The sequence below is a fragment of the Gracilinanus agilis genome, chromosome 5, assembly GCF_016433145.1.
Source record: "Gracilinanus agilis isolate LMUSP501 chromosome 5, AgileGrace, whole genome shotgun sequence".
NCBI lineage: Eukaryota > Metazoa > Chordata > Mammalia > Didelphimorphia > Didelphidae > Gracilinanus > Gracilinanus agilis.
In genome coordinates, this window is record NC_058134.1 from 291,775,730 (window position 1) to 291,796,656 (window position 20,927).

General features: G+C 37.5%; 1 pseudogene; it reads left to right on the forward strand.

Annotated features, from left to right (window-relative positions):
• Positions 1-3,407: 3,407 nt before the first annotated feature.
• LOC123250782 lies at positions 3,408-3,506 on the forward strand (annotated as a pseudogene).
• Positions 3,507-20,927: the final 17,421 nt, after the last annotated feature.

Sequence of the window (20,927 nt, forward strand, 5' to 3'; positions counted from 1 at the left end):
TTTTAGTTGATTCTCTAGGATTTTTTAAGTAGACCATCATATCATCTGCAAAGAGTGATAGCTTAGTCTCCTCATTGCCTATTTTAATACTTTCAGTTTCTTTTTCTTCTCTAATTGCTACTGGTAGTGTCTCTAGTACAATGTTAAATAAAAGAGGTGATAATGGGCATCCTTGTTTCACTCCTGATCTTATTGGAAAGGCTTCTAATTTATCCCCATTGTATATTATGCTTGTTGATGGTTTAAGATATATACTGTTTATTATTTTTAGGAAAGGACCTTCTATTCCTATACTTTCTAGTGTTTTCAGTAGGAATGGGTGTTGTATTTTGTCAAAGGCTTTTTCAGCATCTATTGAGATAATCATGTGGTTTTTGTTGGTTTGCTTGTTGATATGGTCAATTATGTGGATGGTTTTCCTAATGTTGAACCATCCTTGAATTCCTGGTATGAATCCCACCTGATCATGGTGGATGATCCTCTTGATCACTTGCTGGAGTCTTTTTGCTAGAATTCTATTTAAGATTTTTGCATCTATGTTCATTAAGGAGATTGGTCTATAATTTTCTTTCTCTGTTTTTGATCTACCTGGCTTTGGAATCAGTACCATATTTGTGTCATAAAAGGAATTTGGTAAGACTCCTTCTTTGCTTATTATATCAAATAATTTGTATAGTATTGGGATTAGTTGTTCTTTGAATGTTTGATAGAATTCACTTGTGAATCCATCAGGCCCTGGTGATTTTTTCTTAGGGAGTTCTTTGATGGCCTGTTCAATTTCTTTTTCTGATATTGGATTATTCAAGTATTCTATTTCTTCTGCTATTAATCTAGGCAATTTATATTTTTGCAAATATTCATCCATATCACCTAGATTGCTAAATTTATTGCCATATAATTAGGCAAATTAATTTTTAATGATTGCCTTAATTTCCTCTTCATTAGAGGTGAGGTCTCCCTTTTCATCTTTGATACTATTAATTTGGCTTTCTTCTTTCCTTTTTTAAATTAGATTAACCAGTACTTTGTCTATTTTAACTGTTTTTTCAAAATACCAGCTTCTAGTCTTATTTATTAATTCAATAGTTATTTTACTTTCAATTTTATTAATTTCTCCTTTCATTTTTAGTATTTCTAATTTCGTTTACATCTGAGGATTTTTAATTTGTTCATTTTCTAGTTTTTTAAGTTGCATGCCCAATTCATTAACCTCTGTCCTTCCTAATGTGTTAATATATGCACTCAGTGATATAAATTTTCCCCTTAGAACTGCTTTGGCTGCATCCCATAGGTTTGGGTAAGATGTCTCATCATTGTCATTGTCTTCAATGAAATTATTAATTGTTTCTGTGATTTGTTCTTTTACTAAATTATTTTGGAGAATCATATTATTTAATTTCCAATTAGTTTTTGGTTTGCCTCTCCATGTATTCTTACTAATAAATATTTTTATTGCATTATGATCTGAGAAGGTTACATTTATTATTTCTGCCTTTTTGCATTTGTTTGCCATGTTTCTGTGCCCTATTACATGATCTATCTTTGTGAATATTCCATGTGCTGCTGAAAAGAAGGTGTATTCCTTTTTGTCCCTATTTATTTTTCTCCATATATCTATTAACTCTAATTTTTCTAGACTTTCATTCACCTCTCGTATCTCTTTTTTATTTACTTTTTGGTTTGATTTATCTAGGTCTGATGGGGAAGGTTGAGTTCCCCAACTAGTATGGTTTTGCTATCTATTTCCTCCTTGAGCTCCACTAGCTTCTCCTTTAGAAATTTGGAAGCTATACCATTTGGTGCATACATATTGAGTACTGATATTTCTTCATTGTTTATACTGCCTTTTATTAGGATGTAGTTACCTTCCCTATCTCTTTTAACCTTATCTATTTTTACTTTGGCTCTGTCAGAGATCATGATAGCCACCCCTGCCTTCTTTTTCTCATTTGAAGCCCAAAAGATTTTGCTCCATTTTCACTTTATGTCTGTCTGTCTGTCTCATGCGTGTTTCTTGTAGACAACATATGGTTGAATTTTGGTTTCTAATCCACTCTGCTATTTGTTTACGTTTTATGGGTGAGTTCATCCCATTCACATTCAGAGTTATAATTATCAACTGTGCATTCCCAGACATTTTGATTCTCTCTCCTAGTCCTGTCCTTTCTTCTTTCACAGTTTTTTAAACTTTTTTTTTGGAATTTCAAATTCCTCTTCCTCCAGCTCCATTCATTGAGGGCAAACAAGGATACCCATCACATGTATGTTTAGGTGGGGTTTTTTCTCTCTCTCTCAAAAAAACATTTTTGTATTTTGCATTCCATATTCTCTCCCTCCCTCCAGCCCAATCCATTGAGAAGGCAAGCAATATGATGCCCCATTATAAATGTGGCTGGGTGGGTTTCTCTCTCTCAACATTCTTTTTGTAGTTTGCATTCCAAATTCTTTCTCCCTCTGGCCCCTTCCATCGAGGGGGCAAACAGTATGATACCCATTATATTTATGTTTAGATAGGTTTCTCTTTTTTCAACAGTCATTTTAAAATTCTTGAGTTCCAAATTCATTTTTTTAAATTTTGCATTCCAAATTCTCTTCCTTCCTTCAATCCCACCTGTTAGGAGTCAAGCAAAAGGATATCTATTACTTATGTGTTTAGGTGGGTTTCAGTGATGGAGTGGCAAATATTTTACAATTGGTTCTAGGAGTGGGGTAATATAAGGACACTTTAAGTTTAATCTGCATTCCTAACATCATCACTTTCTTAAGTTGAGGCAACAAATAAAACAATAAATCAGTCTTGATTTCTAGTATTTCACAATTTCCAAAAATCACACTGAAATTTAAACAATTGTCCCTTTTTTCCAATGTCAGCTGATTCCTATTAGAAATCAAGACTGATTAATAATATTCATCTATTGGGGCAGCTGGGTAGCTCAGTGGATTGAGAGCCAGGCCTAGAGACGGGAGGTCCTAGGTTCAAATCCGGCCTCAGACATTTCCCAGCTGTGTGACCCTGGGCAAGTCACTTGACCCCCATTGCCTACCCTTACCACTCTTCCACCTATAAGTCAATACACAGAAGTTAAGGGTTTAAAAAAAAACAAAAAAATAATATTCATCTATTAATTCACTGGAGAATAAATATAAACTCATTATATGTTAACATAAAGAACATTTTGTTAAAGAGGGAGATAAGTGGCTCAGTGAATAGAATGTTGCTCCTTTAGAGTCAGGAAGAAGTTCAAATCCTGCCTCAGACACTTACCAGTTGTGTGACCCTAGGCAAGTTAGTTAACTTCTATTCACCTCAGTTTCCCCATCTACCAACTAGGAATAATGGCACCTACCTGCAAAGTTGTGGGGATCAAATGAAATAAAATGCATGAAGGTATTAAAGTGATATAACATTGGTACTTGTATCACATGTACTAAAATTGGAACAATACAGAGAAGATTAACATGACCTCTGTGCAAAGCTATTGTCATTATAAAAAATAACTATTTTTCCAAAGCAAAATTTAGTGAAGAAATGCAATGTTTTACACATTTTTGCAAATCTCTCTAATGTCTAGCTTAATATACAACTAGATTCTCATATCTGCTTCTGCATCCAATCTGTAGTGATATGTTGGTTTGGTTGGAGAATATAAAGAAAATGTGACCTCACATAGATAAAAAGGTTTTTTAAAGTAGTATTTTACTAAAGTATTAAAAAAAAGTAGCAAATAACATTTCTTAGAAAATAATTTTGCAAATAACCCAAAATGGGTTTCAGAGATCCCATAGGAGTCTTTGGGGCACAATTTTACAACAAATAATTTGTTAATAATGATATTAGAAGTGTAATGATCATTGAGGGAAATAGTAGAAATGATATTACTGGCTCAGAGGAATGAAGCAGAAAGCCCCAGATGTTAGAAGAGCTTTAAGCCTCTCCTTGATATCACCAGGAAGTCTGTTAATATAACCAGATTTCCTTTAAATTCCCTCAACCAATCACAGTATGGTTCCTCAGGAAAACTAGTTTTCTGGTAATCAACTGTCAATTAATTGATGATAGATGAATCAGTGTTATCAAATTACTGATGAAGATTAATAACACATCTGACTGTGAATAGTAAGAATTTACAGTTTCTCAGGATGAAGCTGGACACCTCTCTGTCCCTTCAGGTTTTCCTTAAACTCTCTTGAGGCTGCCTTCTTTCACTATTGTCAGGTCAACCGTCAAAGAGGTCAATAGATGGTTTAAGTTTTGTAACAAGGGTTTTACTTAAGTTATTTAAATAATCAGGGAAGCTGAGAGAAGGGAAGAGGAATCACTAAATAAAATCTATTCCTAGCTCAAAGTATTAAGTCCAACAGTTTCAGAATGTTGGGGCCGGGCTGAGCCAGGCCTTATAGGTCTGCTGTAATTGACACTGCTTGCCTATAGATGGATCAGGTTGCAGCTTGATTGAAGAGAATTAGTTGGATAAATCTTCTGTATGTAAATTGCAGATAGTAGTAGTTTGATGAATGGTGTCAATTGATCCTAAAACTATGTAGTAATCTTGTAATCTCAAGGTATGCTGGTTGATCCCTAGCCTACTCAATAAATTGAGGAGAGAAAGGATTGGCCTACCCACCCAGAACCCCAGCTCCAGACTGAGGCCCTGGGCTTCGTCTCTCTCTCTCTTTCTTATAAAGGGCACAGCCCAACTGATGATAGGTATCATGTCCTGGCATCAAGAATATCCCAATATTCCAAGCTAACACCTGGCAGCCCTGCCCCCCAGACATGGCTTCTTGCAAATCTTGCAAAAACTTAACTTACAGAAGGGAGCACCTGGGTGCCTCAGTAGATAGAGAGTCAGCTTTGGAAAAGGAAGATCCAGGCTTCAGACAGATCTGGCCTCAGACACTTCCTAGCTGTGTGACCCTGGGTAAGTCACTTGACCCCCATTGCCTACCCTTACCACTCTTCTGCCTTGGAACCAATACATGGAAGAAAAGGGTTTAAAAAAAATAATGATATTAGTATTAGATAGATAGCATTTATATAGCATGTCCCTTTCATGTGTGTTATCTCATTTGATAGGAAGGCCTGCAGAAGCTATCAGTTTTTGCTCACACTCTGCTACAATTTTTGTTTCTTTACTATTTTTCTGGAGGCTTATCAGAGCTTCAGGGCTATCTACATGGCCAGATATAGCTACCAGTTAAATAGCTACCAGGTATTATGACAGAAGCTGGAAGGACAAAGAGGATGGAGTAGGAACATTTCCCCATCTATCCTTAAGGAACTGCTGCTAGTAGTATAGGTTTGGAGTGCCCATACCTCCCTTTCCTGAAGTCAAACATACCTTAAACCAGGTTCAAGTGCTAAGGAAGCCTTCCTCTCATTAAGAGAGTTAAGTTTCTCTTTCTCATACTCTTCAATTCTTTAAAAAATTCACACCCTAACATCTCATGTTTTACAAGTATCAGATAAAGGACAAGTAGTTTATGCTTACATAGAAACAAATGGTAAACATAGAAAGAATGACTTGCATGTGCCAACAGAATGATTTAAACAAAATTCAGTAACAGTTTATAATTGCCATTAAAATCCATTCAGAGACTGGTAGTTAATCCCATCAATATATAAAACAGTTTAAGAATGCTAGCCACTCATTTTACATTTTACCTGAAGCTCAATTTGATCAACTCAGCTAGTAAAAAGGTCCAGGTATGGCCCCCCCTCCTGGTAGTATGGCTGCTCTCTTCATCTACACCTGTCTACCAGGACCTTGACACTTTTAAGAACTTATAACGTCACTGTTAGTCCTATACACATTTAGTATGATATATTCATTTCCCTAAGACTGGGAAAACACACAAAACAGGCAGAAAAATCCATGTGCTTCTCTGTCCCCAGATACTTCCTAGCTGTGTGACCCTGGGCAAGTCACTTAACCCCAATTGCCTAGCCCTTACCCCTCTTCTGCCTTGGAACTTACACTTAATATTGATTTTAAGATAGAAGATAAGGTTTAAAAAAACACAAAGAAAAGGCCATGTGCTTATTGCTATATGGAAGCCAAGAAGGAGACAGAACAATTACCCTTCACCCACCCAATTCTTGGTATACAGATAAAACATCTTCATTGCCAGAAAAGGAGAGAGACTGGAAGAGCCTCATAGCTTCCTTTTACACATTCCCGAGTCATCAACTGTTCCCACTCAACAGTCAGTGAGAAGATCCTTCAGTCATCATATAGTACAATATGTGACTCATCAATGAGTCATTTGTGGCAGGAAGCTAGCCTCTGCCCAGCTTCATCTCAAGAATAACAGAACCAGCCAGCAGAATCATTGAATCCTCCAATAAATTACCCCTAGAGGCCAGTTTGCCTGATAAGATGTTAAGAAGGACACTGAATGGATTATAGAGTGAAAAAATGAAGAATAATATGTAAAGTAAATAATGTAAAGACTTGAAATGAAAATGGAACCAGGTCAGTTAGCCAGTCAATCAATAAACATTTATTAAGCATTTGCTCTATGCCAGGCATTGTGCCAAGCACTTGGGATACAAAACGGCAAAATACTGTCCCTGCCCTAAAAGAGGTCACAATCTAATGAGGGAAAACAAGCAAACGAATATGCACAAACAAGCCAAATCAAAGATAAATCAGAAGTAACCAACAGAGAGAAGACACTATATAGAAGGGGAGGGTTTAGGTAGGTGTGAAAGAGAGTCAGGATGTAAGAAAACTGGAAAGGTAAGGGAGATGCTGGATTTTATTGAATATGGTCAGACCTGCTCTTTGGGGAAATCAGTTTGATGGCTGAACAGAGGATGGATTGGTGTGTGCAGAGACTTGAGGCAAGTGTGAAGTGGTAAGGGTCTGCACCATGTTGGTGGAAGTTTCAGAATAGAGATCCCATGGGACCTATACAAGAAGTATTACAGGGGTGAAATCCATAAACCTTGGGAATGAGAAAAAAGTGAGGAGTTTAGGATAATTAGATTTTGAATCTAGGAGACTGGGAAAATGATAGTACTCTCTATGGTAACAGGGAGCTTTGGAAAGCTATTTATCAGGAAATTTATTTATTTATTTGGAAAGTATTTATCAGGAAAGATAATTTTACATGTTGTTTTTAGGATGTCTGGAAGACCGTTTAAGATAAAAGAATGGGCTTTAAATACCAAATGTAAGAGTTTAGAGAAAATAGGAAGCCTGAAGCCTGGAGTTTACTAAATGAGAGACATGCATAGACTTTTGATTTAGAAAATCACCTTAGTCTATATGGTGACGTAAAGGGCACCCTGCTTGAAGCTGAACCTGTGTTCTAACTCATGCATTTTGCTGAAAAGACACAACAATTCTTGATTAGTCCGTTGGAGGGGGTGGGGTTGAAGTGGGTAGGTTGGGGAGGGAAGATGGATCAAGATGATTAGTGACTGAAAGTCATCAGGGAATAGATTCTTAAGTCTCTTAAGAAGAGCTGGGGAAACGGTTTTCATTCTTCTGGACTCTTCTCTCTGGGAACTCTCTTAGAGCACTTTTTTCTCCCCTGGACATTAGCAGGATGACCAGCTTGCAAGCTAATGAAAGTCAAATCCATGCCCTTGCTAGCCAGGAAAGGTATGTGTGAGTTATTAATTTGTCATCCTCACTTTAGCTTTGGGTGGGGAGTTGTGAGTAATGATATAAGAAGCTATTTCAGATGCAATGTGTTTTCTGTATTTGTGAGTTATGAGTCTTTAGTGTCTTGCACAGTTCCTTTGGCAGAAGAAACAAACAATTAATTAATTAATTAGTTGATGAGAATAAAATAAAAATAAAAAAAAGAAATAAGCCATTCTCCAAAGTCCATATGGTATGATGAATACATTTTTCTTCCCTTTAAGGACTATATCATTCACATTTTTAGGGAGATGCTACACCTAAACTTTGTTTTTGAGTAACTATTTTTAATATGTAATATAATATAGCAGGTAACATAACAATGTTATTATTACAAATTATTATTATTTTATGCAATGTAATTATGAAATATAATATTATATATATCAAATAATGAGAGAGAGAGAGAGAGAGAGAGAGAGAACGAACAAGGTCATATAGGCATGTAACTTAACCTGGAAAATTCTTTCTTCTGCTATCTTATTTTCTATCTTTTTACCAATTCAGCAGTAGGTCCAAGCTCTTTGGGATTCCATTTGCTGAGGGTCCTTAATCTCCATTAATGGGAAGAAGGAAATATGGGTGATCTGAGTCTCAACTAATTGTGGATATAGTGGGATGGGAGAAGAAGGCAAGTGTAGTGAAGGTTATTATATCTTCCATAATCACCAATGCCTGAAATCTTTGGATGCCTGGAATGACCATGCACAACCCTAGAGAGCAAGAATAATTAATTAAGAGAAGAACCTAACATAAATTCTACAAAGGAGAACTCCTTTGGTCTCTCGGTTTTGATCTAGTGATCCACAGTCTTTGCCTTCTTCTGCACACTCTTCTCTCACCCTTCTATTAAGGATGACTTTCTTACCTCAGGTACAAAAATTGCTAGTTTCAACTGCTCAGGGAAACTCAGGAGAAGGTATTGACCCTTTTCATAGCATAGAAGGGCATGTGAGTGGTGTTCCACTTCTGTCCTGGGAAATAGGGAGAAGGTAAATGGAATTTACTTACCTTCATTTCTTATGGGGAAAACCAAGGGAGATTACTTAAATATTATACGTGGTTCCAGAAGGGTGTGTAGGAGACAAGAATGACGAAAGATGGGGACTTAACAAGTTAGGGAGATGGGGCTTACCTGCCAGGGAAAATGTCTGTTGACAGAAATAACAGTTAGGCCTAACTGTCACCTTGCACCATTTAGTCAAGGGGCCTGTGGAAACTAGCAAGCAAATGACCAAGAGTTTGTAACAAGTTTAATTAAGGGAACTATGGTCTAACTATAGGGGTTTCTACACTACTAGACTATGGGCAAACCACAGGGTCAGGGGAGAGACTTATCTACACTGAACTGAGACCTAAGCAAGACAGGGCCCAGAGAAAAACAGGACAGAAGTGGGTATCTTCACAGCAGAGTCCTGACACATTCCAGAGATGTTGCAGCTCTTCCAGGACCACTAGCTGTACTCTTTCAGGTGGATAGATTCTGGGAGCTAACTCAGCCCAAGTTAACCTGCAACTTAGGTTGGGATTAATAGTCTCTACCAAAAATCTCCCACAAGTAGATGACAGTCTTCCTTCAGGATCCAAGGGAATCAGGGTACAAACTCCACTTCCTCAGAGGTCTCCCACGGTCAGTTACAACTTGTCCCAACCACCATGGAGTCCGTCTCAGAGAGAGATCCACACTTCCTGCTTCCCCATTGCATTTGGAATTCTCTAGCTCTTCCTGCTAGGTCTCCTAAATAATAATTAAGTAATCCTCCTTACAACACATTCAACCAAGAGCATGGGATGGGGACGCTCTGAGGAAAGGATGTCCAAAAAGTCTCATGTCTATGTAAGCAGTTCTTTTGTGTACCACCTAGATGGAGAGTATGGATTATTATTTGTTTTGTTTTGTTTTCAGTTTCAAATTCTCTCCCTCCCTCCACCCCTTTCCTTACACATTCAAAAGACAAAAAATGGGGGCAGCTGGGTAGCTCAGTGGATTGAGAACCAGGCCTAGAGACGGGAGGTCCTAGGTTCAAATCTGGCCTCGGCCACTTCCCAGCTGTGTGACCCTGGGCAAGTCATTTGACCCCCATTGTCTACCCTTACCACTCTTCTGCCTTGGAGCCAATACATAGTATTGACTCCAAGATGGAAGGTAAGGGTTTAAAAAAAAAAGACAAAAAATATGATACCCATTATAAGTATGAAGTCATACATAAAGATTTTCTACTTTAGCCAAGTTGTGGAGTGGGGGAAGCAAGAAAAATAAAGAATAGAAAAAAAACTTTGGTTTGCACTTCATCAGTTTTTTCTCTGGAGGTGTATAACATTTTATAATATAAGTCCTTTGGAATTGCTGGAGATCACTTTATTGATCAGAGTAGCTAAGTCTTTCATAGCTGATCTTCCTTACAATACTGCTGTTGTAAAAGGGGAAACAGGTTATGGTTGAACTGGATATTAATATTTAAAGGTATAGTCACCAGGAAATTGAATAATTATCAATCCCCAATTAAAGAATAACCTCAAGTCAAAATGACTTTTATGGAAGTTTGTGACCCAAAGTTCATTCTGGATCTCTTGATTAAATGTAGATTCTTCAGGCATCTCTCTGCAAACAGTTCATTCTCTGGATTAAGGAATCAGCAGTTTCTTCCCTAAGAATTTCTCTCGAACAAAATAAAAAAATTTGGGATTTAATAAAAATACAATTAAATCTTGAATTTTATAAAAATACAATCCCCCCTGATGTGAGTATTTAAAAAAGAAATACCAAGATCAGCTCAGGATACATGGTTGAATTATGGGGTTGTATGAGTCAATTCAAAAGAAAAAACAAAAGTATAAAAAAGAAAATCAAATAGAAGAAAATTGAAACTTTGGGGAAAAAGGAAAACATTAAAATCAGAATCAAAATATCAAAAGCTATGTATATAAAATTTCTGAATGAAAATAATTTCATAACAGGCCCTTGTATTAGGGTCCAATTAACATAATTTCCATCCTACTAGTCTGTAGGACACAATGCAGTAATACTGCACTTACCCATTTGCAGCCAAGACTACAGGAAGCTGCCATTCTATAAGAGAGAAAAAAGGACCAGATTTATATGCAAGGGAAGTGCCTATCATTCCCTTCACTCTCAGGAATATATGGGTGAGCCAGATGATGGCCAACCTGTGGTACCTGACTGGCAGTGTAGTTTGAAGAGTCCTACAACTTAACATATGTTAAGTGTCACAACTTTGATTCTTACACTGAGTTCAAGTCCTTAGTATTGGCGTGGTAGTACTTCAATCCCACCTGTATTTGTATGATCTTTTTGACCTTGTGCTCCTCAGCACAGTGCAGATTTTCTCATCAATCCCATTGGGATTGGTCGGTCAGTCTCCATGACCTTGTGCTTTCTTAGCACTATTAATGGCTTTTGTGTTCCCTTCTCCTGGAATCAGACAGAAGCATTAATCACAGTCCCATAACATTTAACAATTCATGGCAGGTTCCCAAAGTCTAAAGCCTTGTGAGTAAGCAGTAATATTACACCAAATATATATATTAAAATTATAGCACTGCAAAAAATTTTAAAAAATTAAGTGATTATATGTACTTAAGTACAAGAAATGAGAAAAAGGGAAAAATCAATTATTCTATTAAAAGATAATAGGAAAAGCAAATAAGGAAATTAAAAATAAATTCAGGGAAAGAATCAAGAACAACAACAACAAAAATTACAATGTGATTCCAAAAAAAAAAAAAACCAAACAAAAACCCAGCATCCATTAGTCTATGAACTGTTATCTCCAATGCAGGTAATAGGAAACAGTCAATCAGTTTCAATAGAAGATGCTCTTTTTACATGTGAGCAATGAATCCAAGAGTCCTTTTCTCCAATTTTTATACCTGTCGGGGTAGTTAATAAAATTTCGAATGGGCCTTCCCATGAAGGCTGAGTTGCCCCAGTGCACTGGAAATTCTTTACATATATCTTGTCTCCTGGGTTCAGGTCATGAAGTGAAAAGTCTATTGGTCCTGCTTGTACTGTAGTTCCAGATTCATGGAGTTCACGCAGTTTGTGTTGCAATTCCTGTATATAGGAAGCAATAGAAGTATCTCCTCCTAATAGTGATGTATATGCAGGAGAAAAAGGCTTAGCCTGTATAGGGGGATGTCCAAAAAGCATCTCATATGGTGAGATGTGTAGATCTCCCCTGGGCCTGCTTCTAAGATAAAATAGAGCTAGAGGGAGAATTTCAGGCCATTTTAGATGTGTCTCAGTGCATAATTTGCCAATCACAATCTGTTCATCCGTTCAACTTGGCCTGAGCTCTGGGGGTGATATGGTACATGGAATTTGGGAGTTATCCCCAAACAAGAATATATTTCAGATAAAACTGAATCAGTAAAGTGACTTCCCCTGTCCAAGTCAATACGTGCAAGGAGGCCAAAACGAGGAATGATTTCTTTTAAAAGTACCTTGGCGACAAAAGCCACTGTGGCTCAGGCAGTAGGAAATGCTTCCGGCCACCTGGTCAGTTGATCCACTATGACTAGACAGAATTTATATTGTCAAGCATTGTTATGAAATCAATTTACAGGTGCTCAAAAGGTGTGTAAGCCAAAGGACGCTCACCTAAAGCCTTGCCCCAAAAGGCGTGTTGGTTATATGCTTGGCAGGTAGGCTAAGCTGCACACAATTTAGAGGCTATAGTGGTTATGCCAGGAGCTATCCATACCCTTTTAACAGAGTCCACAATGCCCTGGGTACCAAAATGACCATTTTTATGAATGGATTGGGAAATTTGGTGATAAAAGTTTCTAGGGAGCAGGGGTTTTCCTTCAGAGGACACCCATACTCCATTCATCTGTTTAGCCTTAAATTTCTGCTTCCATTTTTCTACTTCCTTCTCATCATAGGAAAGTGATAAATTTGAGTCATCAGTGGTTGTTAATGTTAAAATTAATTCAGGTCCTTCTATAGCTGCTAGCTTTGCAGCAGTATCTGCCTGGTCATTTCCCCCAGAGACAGGGTCAGTGCCACCTGTATGGGCAGAGCAATGAACTATATCTAGGGCTTTGGGTAGCTGGAGAGCAGAAAGAACTTCATTAATAATTTTTGCATTAGCTATAGATTTTCCAGCTGAGGTTAAAAATCCTCTCTGAAGCCATAACATACCCACTGCATGACAAATTCCAAATGCATATCTAGAATCCGTATAAATTGTTGCCCTTTTATCCTTGGCAATCATACATGCATGTTTTAGGGCTATGAGTTCTGCCGCTTGAGCACTTAGATTTGAGGGCAGTGAAGCTGACCATACAGTGTCAAATTCTGTGACTACAGCAGCTCCAGTGTAGCGTATGCCATCCCTCATAAAAGAAGAACCATCAGTAAATAAAACTAAATCAGGATTTTCTAAAGGAGTGTCCAGGAGATTTTCTCTAGGCTTTTCAGCCATGGACACTAGTGTTACACAATTATGTAATGGTTCTTCTGAAACTGGTAAATCAGGAAGCAAGGTGGCAGGATTAAGAGTTGTACAACATTTTAAAGTAATATTTTCATTATTTAGTAAGGTTATTTCATATCTTGTAATTCTCTGATCAGAAAATGCCTGTGTTCTATGTTTTAGCAGTCATGCTTCCACTTCATGTGGGCACATAATTGTTAATGGGCATCCCAATACTAGATCGACAGTTTTTGTCACTAACAGAGCTGTGGCAGCTCTCTGAGACATGGTGGTGCACCTGTAGCTATTGGGTACAGCTGGGCCAAATAATAAGCAATTGGACACTGGTATGGTCCCAAAGTTTGGGTTAAAACACCTGAAGCTACCCCTCTATGCTCATGTACATATAAAGTAAATGGTTTGTTATAATCTGGGATGCCTAGAGCAGGGGCAGACAGGATAGCTTGTTTTTAAATTCGATAGAGCTAACTGGTGCTCTGGCTCTAATTTAAGTGGTTCAGGGACCGAATCTTTTGTTAGTGCTATAAGGGGTTTAGTAATTTCCCCATAGCAAGGGATCCACTGTCTACAAAAACCTGTTGCTCCTAAGATTGCTCTTAAGTGTTTTTTAGTGGTAGGATCGCTCAATTTTTAAATATTTTCAATGCGCTTAGGAGAAATATAACGGGCACCAGCAGTTAAAATGAACCCCAAATATTCCACTCTGGGGAGACACCATTGAACTTTTCCTTTTGATATCTTATGGCCTCTTTTATGTAATTCTAAAAGAAGATGTTTACTATCTTCTTGACATGTTTCAGCATCTGGTGAAGCCAAGAGCAAGTCATCCACATATTTAATTAACTTACTGTTTTTAAATGTTATATTTTCTGTATCTTGGCTCAAAATCTGTGCAAAGAGGGATGGTCTTTCAGAGAACCCCTGTGGAAGACGCCCCCCAAGTATACTGAGAATTATTCCAGGTAAAGGCAAATATATGTCTGGAATCCTCATGAATAGGAATCGAGAAAAAGGCTGAACACAGGTCCATGACTGTAAAATAAGTGGCTGTACTGGGAATAGAGGAAATAATTGTGTTTGGGTTTGAAACCACAGGATGTCTCTTTATGACATGATTGTTTATAGCTCTTAAATCTTGAACAAATTGATATTGAGGTTTTCCATCTGGGCCTAATTTTGGCTTCTTAACAGGTAAAATAGGTGTATTATATTCTGATTTGCATGGGATTATTATTCCTTGCTCAATTAATGAATTTATTACTGGGGTGATTCCCTCAATAGCTTCTTTTGATAAGGTAATGAGGAATGGAGGGAGCTGGCCTTCCTCTTGTTCTAATATGAACAGGAACAGCTGATTTAAGTAGGCCTACATCAGTAGAAGATGTGACCCAGAGAGACTCCGGGATATCATCTGGGATTTCAAAGATGGGAGGCTCCTTTACTTCCTGCTCTTCTGAGAGAAGTACAGGGAGCAAGTTTAAAGAGTCCTCCGGCAATTCTAGTGACATAGAACCATCTGGATTGCAAATTATTGTGGCTTTAAGTTTACATAATAGATCCCTTCCCAAATTTGTGGAGGATCCAGGCATTAAAAGAAAAGAGTGTTCAGCAGTTAGGGATCCTATACTTACCATGCGAAGAGAAGGTTTGGGGACCTTTTGAGGTGTTCCTGATACCCCTACTACTTTTAAAGAGCCAGTGGAATTACAGTTTTCATCTGGTTTACTCACCAGTGCTGATCTTGAAGCCCCAGTGTCCAGCAAACAATTGTAATATGAATTTCCCACTTTTAGGGTTACATGGGGTTCCTTACTATTTGGGGGGGAATGTATGGGGATAATAGGCATTAAAACATCAGGGTCTGGAAAGTCAAAGGTTTCCCTTTTTTATTCCAAAGCCTTCCCCCACCTGCACCTTTATAAAGATGCTTGGGCTCCATGGGCCTCCCCCCAGGGGCATTAGCACCCTGAGTAGTTCGGGGGCAAGCTCCACTTAAGATATACTGTTGTGGGGTCATTTGGCATAAGTTATCATCTTCCCGAGATTTATTTCTAGCATTTTTATCACTCCTAAAATTGCTATTCCTGGAATCATCATCATTATTATTATTATTCCTGTTGTTATTCCTATAGTTATCTTTCGACTGGGTATTATTTACCATTACTCTTAAGCGATTCCTACAGTTCATCATCATATGGCCCTTCTTCTTGAAGAACTGACAGAAAATGGACTGATACTTAGATTCTTGGAGAGGGGCTATAATCTCTCCTTTTTTTTTTTCATTTTTTCCTTTAGCATTTTATTTTCTGCTTTTAAAGCATCCATTGAGTCAGTATCTTCCTCATGACCTTGTGTATGGTCCCTAAAAACATAGGATGTTACTTTCCTCAATTCCCCAAGGGTCATAGATCCCCAGGTTGGGCAGTTAGTTTTAAAATGGTCTTTGACTACTTTGCAGGAATTTTTTACAAATTGCCTACGTATATGTTTAACATCCCGTTTCATGGTTAAATCAAGGCCCAGATATGTTTATCCCACCTCAATCAGCCTGTCCATAAAATGGGAGGGAGTTTCACTGGTATATTGTCTGGTTTCTTCAAATTTTGACCAGCTGTCAGTCGTATCAGCACAAGTTTTCATGGCTATCAATAATGCCTCCCTGCCATCCTACAATTTTTTATGATCTGGGACAGAATTGTAATCCCAGTTTGGATCCTGGAGGAACCATTTAGGTCCATCCTTACCTTTCTTATGATTGGCCTGAGAAATGATTCTATCTTTCTTTCTCACTGACTGTCAGAAATTCATCTAAAACATTTTTAACATCCTGCCAGCTGGGGTCATAAGTTCGGAATATATTGTCTAATTTTTTTACAATTATGAATGGTTCTTTCTCAAAAGTGTAAAAGAGATGTGGGCACCAGGGATGTTAAAATATAATCTAAATGGTTGTGGGTACACACACTGGGTTGAAGGAGAGACAGGACCAGGATAGGGAGACCAGAGTACACAGCTAAGTTGCTGCAACTGACAAGAATGGCTGTTGATCAACTGTCACCCAGCTCACCACTAGGCCAGAGTCTTTGAAACCAGAAGACAAGGTAAAAGGTTTTAACAGTTTAATTATGTTCAACTAAAATAAAGGTGGGATAAGGAATTCTACACTAAAACCTAAAGAGCAAAACCACAGGGCAAGGAGATGACTTGTCTACTCTAATTTTAGTGACCTAAGCAGACAGGGCCAAAGGAGCAGTGCAGGAGTCACTGGGAGGGCTGCTTCAAACCTGGTTCCAGCCAGGTTTGACCAGCACAGCTAATGGATCTGAGGGTGGCTTTGGGGTTCTCACAGTAATCCACAGATGATCACAGGATATCAAAAGCCAGGGTGGTCCAAGGTATCCAAGTAGAGAGAGTGTGCTTGAGATGCTGTCCACCAGGTCCCAAACTCCTCCTCCAATTGTTGCTGCTCTGTAGGTCTTGTCCACCTGTTAGAAACCACCACCACTCAGGATCCCAGGGAATCAGGATGTAGGGTGTCCTTAACTCTGGGATCTCCCAGGGCTAGCCACAGTTTGTGCCAACCACTAATGGAGTCTCTCTCAGAGCACAAGCCCCTACTTCCTGCTCCTTCATTCCATCTTGGAATGCTCCAGTCCTTCCTGCTAGGTCCATCCTTAATAATTAATTACTAACTAATCTTCCTCACAACAAAAGTGGGCATATTTTCTTTAAATCTAGCTAAATATTGAGGGTTGAAGGGAGTATAGTGCCTTACAGGCACCAAGGCTCCTTCATTATTGAAAGTGGGTACTTCCTGTAAAGGAAATAGGCTTTGTGCTGCATTATCTTGCATTCCTGCCTTTAGGTTCCCTGCCTGGTGATTAGTGGCAAGGGGTGTGGGGGCTGAAGCAGCAGCAGGGACTGTTGGTGGGATGGGCTGAGGAGGGGGTTTGGCAGGGACTGTATGTGGGATAGACTGAGGAGGGGGTGTGGCAGTATCAATATCAATGGGTTGAGTGGAGGGTGTGGCAGGAGCAGCATCCCAGTCCAGAGACTCTGATGATGAGGAAGTATGGAGAAATAAGTCTCCCTTTTTGTGGAACTTCCCCCATATACATTTTCTCCTTCTTAAATGTTTTGCAAGGATTTTTACATAAGCCATCAGTTGCTCTACATTCCCCTCCAAATTGCTCAATCTTGAGTTAGTGGAGAAGTAAAGAAAAAACATTCCCCCTATAATTATTACCACCACACCCAAATACAGTGCAAGATATATCCCTTGTAATGTATTCTGTAGGATTACTGACCAGCAAAAAAAAGTCGCTCCTACAAGTTTGAACATGTTATTGAAAGTCTGGATCCAGGTATTCACTAAGTTGTTAATGGGTTGGAACCACATTTTCGTTTAGTGAATTGGTAAATTGCCTGTAGCTTAACTTTTTGTCAGTAGATGCCGCTAATGGGTAGGTTTTTGTTTTTTTTTTCCTTTCTAAAGGATGGGAGGAGATTTGGAACAGCGGCATTTTTAAAAATAGTTAGGCGTGGTCGTATATATTTTTACCAACATGGCCATGGAAATCAAAATAATATTTTTCTTCATAATATCAGCCTTTATCAATTTTAATCATTACACAATCTAATTATCACACTGTTACTGTGTACAATGTTCTACTTTTCTTTCTGTGTCATGTCAGTTCATATAAGTCATCTCAGGTTTTTTTCTGAAACCATCCCTTTTGTCATTTCATACCAGAGAATAGGATTACATCACAATCATATACCATAACTTGGTCAGCCATTCCCTAATTGATGAGTATTCCTCTGTTTCCCATTCTTTGCTATTATATTATTTCCAATTGTTAGCTACTATAAATATTTTTGCACATATGGACACTTTTCTTTTTTCTTTGACCTCTTTAGGATACAGACTTATTAGCAGTATTGCTGGATCAAAGGGGTATGCACAGTTGTATAGTTCTTTGAGCATAGTTCTAAATTTTTTTCCCGAATGGTTGGATCAGATTTCAACTACACCAACAATGTATTTATGTCCCAATTTTTCCACATCCCCTCTAGCATTTGTTATTTCCCTTTTCTGTCATCTTAGCAAATCTGATGGATATTGAAGTGGTATCTCAGAGTTGTTTTAATGTGTATTTTTCTAATAATTGCTAATTGAAGAAATTTCTTATATGAGTATAGATAACTGATTTCTTCTTTTAAAAACTGCTTGTTCATATCATTGGACTATTTATCAATTGAAGAATGGCCCTTATTTTTAGAAATTTATCTCAGTTCCCCATGCAGCTGAGAATATGGAGATATTTAACAATAGCACCTTTTTGTTATAGTGAAGAACTAGTAAACAAATAATTGTATTGTAGAGGGGCTAAACAAATTGTAATATAAGAATGTAATGGAATATTAACTATGAAGAATTCAGATTGAGACAAAATGAAACAAGCAGATCTTGGAGAACAATTTAAAAATGATGACAACCATAACATAAAGAAAAGCACCATTCAATCATGCCTTTAGAAGGATAATGAAGAATGTGCCCTCTCTCTTGGAAAAAGATGATGAGAAAGAGGTGGAGTATATGACCAAAGTGTTATTTTTTTTAGCTCTGTTACACTTACTTAATATAAGAGAGAGCTTCAATTTGAGGATGTGAATTAGTAGATAATGGTAAAGGTAAAGAGGAAGAGAAAGAAACGTATATCACCAAAACATATATTTTTTTTAAAAAAGGCAGAAGAAAACCAACTAGGTTCCTTGCTCTTCCTTGAACAAGATATTCCATTTTCCACCTCCAGGCATTTTCACTGGCTATCTCTCATACTTATAATCTCCTCCCTCCTCATTTCTGGTTTTCTTGGCTTCCTTTAAGTGTCAACTAAGATTCTACCTTATCCTGATCTACCTTAATTCTAGTGCTTTCCTTATGATGACTATTTCTGCTTTAACCTGTACATATTTTGTTTGTAAATAGTTGTTTGCATGTTGTTTTTCCCATTAGGCTGTAAATCCCTTGAGAATAGGGACTAACTTTTACCTTTCTTTGTATCATCAGCACTCAGCATAGTATTTGGCATATAATAATATAATAGACACCTACTAGTTGTTTGGACACCTGAGTGGTACAAAGGAAAGAGTGCCAGACTCATTTTATTGAGTTAAAATCTGACCTCAGATATTTACTAGCTGAATAACCCTGGAAAAGACACTTAACCCTGTTTGCCTCAGTTTCCTCATTTATAAAATGAGCTGGAAAAGGAAGTGGCAAACCATTCTATATCTTTGCCATGAAAATCTAAACAGGGTCATGAAGAGTTGGAGACAACTGAACAACAATAAAAAATAAATGTTTATTATCTGACAAGACAAGTGGTACCTAACAGAAACTCACAATCTTATTCCATATTCCATATACAAGCCTCTTTTGGTTCTATTTTGTATGTTGAAAAGCTTGTGCCAAGTGTTCACTGAGATAATAATGAAGAAGAAAAATATAATTGCAAATTTTGTGACTAATTCAGGGTATAGAGCCCAAGAAGTTATTCTATAGAAGGAAGGTATTTTAAAAAAATAAACACTTTCTGTCATAGTAACAATTCTAAGACAGAAGGAAAAGGCTAGGCAAACATTGTTAAGTGACTTGCCCAAAGTTACACAGCAAGGAAGTGTCTAAGGCCAGATTTGAACCCTGGTCCTTTTGACCCCAGACTTGGTGCTCTATCTACTATGCCACCTAGTAGCTCATGCAATATATAGTCTTAAAAAGGGAACAAGGGGCCTTTCATAATAGTATAATTTAAGATCCAGTACTGTTAGTCCCCCTACCTTGCCACTAATTCTTTCATGATTTCCATTGAGATTTTAGATCTATAAAATAATCCTTAGGGGGAAAGGAACAAGCATTTGTTAAACATATGTTATATGTCAGGCACTGTGCTAAGCACTCTATATTCTTTTCATTTAATTCTCACAACAATCTTATAAGATGGTTACTATTATTATCATTCCCATTTTACAGATGAGAAAAATGAGGCAGATGGAAATTAAATGACTTGCCTAAAGAGTCACATAGTTAGTAAATGTCTGAGACCAGATTTGAACTCAGGTCTTTTTGACTCCAGAACCAATACTTTATTTACTGTTCCACCTTGGTCATTTGATTGGTATGACACTGAATAAGGAAATTAATTCTAATAGTATCATTTTTTTATAGTAGTTTATCCTACCCATCTTTTTCTGTAGGCAGCAGCTAGGTGGCTCAATTGATAGAGCACTGGATCTGGAGTCAGGAAGACCTGAGTTCAAATCTGGTCTCATACACTTATTTACTAGCTATGTGATACTGGGCAAGTCACCTAACCTTTGCTTGTCTTAATCCACGGGAGAAGGAAATAACAAACCACTCCAGTATCTTTGCTAAGAAAACCCCATGGTGAGTATGGTCCAATGGGTCATGAAGTACAGGACTATTTCAGGGTCATGTTGTACAGGACTGAATAACAACAATAATATTTGTGTAAAGAGTATTTTGTAGCTATGTATTTTTTACCTTTTCTTAGTTATTTTGAATATAATTTCTCTTTGTAGTCCTTCTTGTTGGATTTTATTGGTAATATTTAGGAACACTGATGATTTATGTGAGATCTTATTTTATATTCTGCAACTTCATTGAATTTATTGTTTCCATTAATTTTTTTTGTTGACTCTTTAGGGTTTTCTAAGTAAATCATCATATTATCTAAAAAAGGGATAATTTTGTTTATTCTTTACCTATGCTTGTTCTCTCAATTTCTCT